The following is a 2,405-nucleotide window of genomic DNA, read 5'->3' on the forward strand; positions in this document are numbered from 1 at the left end:
CGGAACTTATCAGTAGGGTCAGCATCCCATGAACTCATCTGTAGGCCAGCTAGCACAAGTGACGACAGATCCCCACAGGACCTTCAATCATCTGACGAGGTTTTCTCACTCCACCACCACTCAGTCTAACTGGAGTAACGGTTGGGCAAGCAACAGAAAATTCGCCCAAGGGAACTATTTATGGCGCTCTGATCAACTCTAATTTGTTTATTCCAGTGACAGAAATGATCTGTTGATGCTACTTTAATGATGAAAGAGCGTCAACACACTGTACAGCACACTATGCAGTATGCCCGACGAAAAGACAATTTTCAGCATCATGATGAACAGCACTAGGTTTGTTAAATTCATGTCCCAAAAAGCATGTTTCAAATGCACTTCAAAATCAAACGTTTCAGTCTTGATAAATGTCCACGTTGTTTAGCCCTAGCGTTTTGCTCCGTCCGTCAAAGGCCTAGCTGGGTTTTTCTGGGTGGAGCTTGAGCCATATTTGGAACATCAGTAGTAGCAATTGACCTCATATATAAGGTGAGTGAGAATACCGTCCTAATGATAACAATACGAGTGATAACAATATGTACAGAACACATGAAAAAGCTATAATTTGAACACCCCCCCACTCAGACCAGGCTGGGTTGTCCTTGTGTACCCGGGATTTACAACACTCCAGGTGTTTTTCACATCGGTCTTTTGTACCATGAGGTCTTCCATATATTCTTTCGAATTAACCGATCACATGGCATCGAACACCTGCATCAGTTGACTCGAAATTTTCACTTACCAAATGGACACATTTATTGCCATTTTGAGTTCTTCGAAGACTTCAAAGGCCTCCAGTCTGTTGAACGACGTAAAGTTGCCTACGTACAGTAAAAACGTGAAGAATTTAGTTGCCTTTAAGCGCTTCCTGCACGCCAAATAAGACATTTATGTGGAAGATCAACTGCCAGCACATATTTTTAACCTCATGATCCACTCGATTACGCCTTTAATGATGGCCGTGCCTGATATCCTGGGCAAATAGCTGGAAGCATATTCAGCAACCGTTTATCGAACACCAAGTACAATCTGTACACATAAGCTGGGGGGACAATCGGTTATTGAGAGCGTAAAATCTTCATATCGGAAACAGAAGCTAAGGTCCGTTTAAGATGGAGCAGTCAATGAAGGAAATGTCATTGTTCTTCCATAGTGCGTACCTTTTTCTACACAAAACCTTGCGGAATACCCGGCGTGCCCCCAGGTTTGTTCAATGAGTGACCAAGCATGACTGTCACAGATCACGCACAATAGCCGAACACTGATGGGATGTCTGCCGTGCACGCCATTGGAAAGTACACTCATCATCTCTGGCATCAGTTCAGTTCGTTGCTAGCCTCCGCAGTACATGCCGACGACAGAAGTAGGATTTATTCATTCTGCAGAGAATGGGCGGTAGCTACTTCTTCAAACTATTGTGCGCACACATTCCGTCTAAATTCAGCTGTATGTCCATTTGAGCAATTTGAATGGTTTCTCAATTGATTTAGCAGGCCAGATTTCAAATCCATATACACATGCGTTCGGCAACTCACTCATTGTATGACATGCAGGCGTAGAGTGCCAGCAGTCTTTGGACCTGTTGGCAGGCTTGGGTATATCGGCTCAGGTGCTTCCAGCACTGCGGCAATGTCGGAATCGAGCAAATTAGCCCACTGGTTAAATCGATGGACCGCTGACAGAATGGCGTGTCCGGGAATTCATTGTGTTTTTGAAGGGTGTATTGTTAACCTGCGGTGGCGAAATGGGAGGGAAGAATTTCTAAAGTCCTTCGTTCATCCCGTCGAGGGGGTTCGTCCTCGCTCTCCTATGACATTTGAGAAGGTTCCAGAAAACTCAACCTATCCTCGGAGGGTACGTTTTCCAACACTCTGGCTAGTCTGTCGTCGGATAGCCGCACACATTTTCATTTTGAGCATGAATACTAACTCCACATTTTACAGGCGTTCATGCGTATATGGCAAATAGTGGATGGGTTACCGCTGGCGCCAGAAATAAATTTGTCATTTCCACCGTTCGACAGGTTCTGGAACAACGACACTTCTTCCAGCAGCCAAAAATAGTGGTATTCCTTGACTTGAAAGCTGCTTTACCCCACGGAGGGTCGGGAACAATGGCAGTATCTGGAACAAAGGTGTTCCAAATAAATTTTTACTTTCTTTGAGGCGCTGTACCACAACTCTCGTGGAGGTGTGAAGGCCTACGGAATGCTTTCGCCTGAGTTTACCACATCAAATGGTATCAGGTAAGGCCGTCCTGTTTCACCTTTCCTCTTCAACTTCGTCGTCCATGTGATCATGCGAGACTCACTCCCAATCTATAATGCCTGTCGGGTCCGAGTGCTCCCAGAACATTCGCCCACAGCT

At 45.3% G+C, this 2,405-nt stretch overlaps 1 protein-coding gene across 1 annotated transcript in view; it reads left to right on the top strand.

The window, feature by feature from the left end:
- T265_11351 (hypothetical protein) overlaps positions 1 to 2,405 on the top strand; it is a gene marked incomplete at both ends in the record, with an annotated part of 19,209 nt that overhangs the window by 4,647 nt on the left and 12,157 nt on the right. The window lies entirely within an intron of this gene.

This window comes from Opisthorchis viverrini, assembly GCF_000715545.1.
Source record: "Opisthorchis viverrini unplaced genomic scaffold opera_v5_478, whole genome shotgun sequence".
In the NCBI taxonomy this organism is placed as follows: domain Eukaryota; kingdom Metazoa; phylum Platyhelminthes; class Trematoda; order Opisthorchiida; family Opisthorchiidae; genus Opisthorchis; species Opisthorchis viverrini.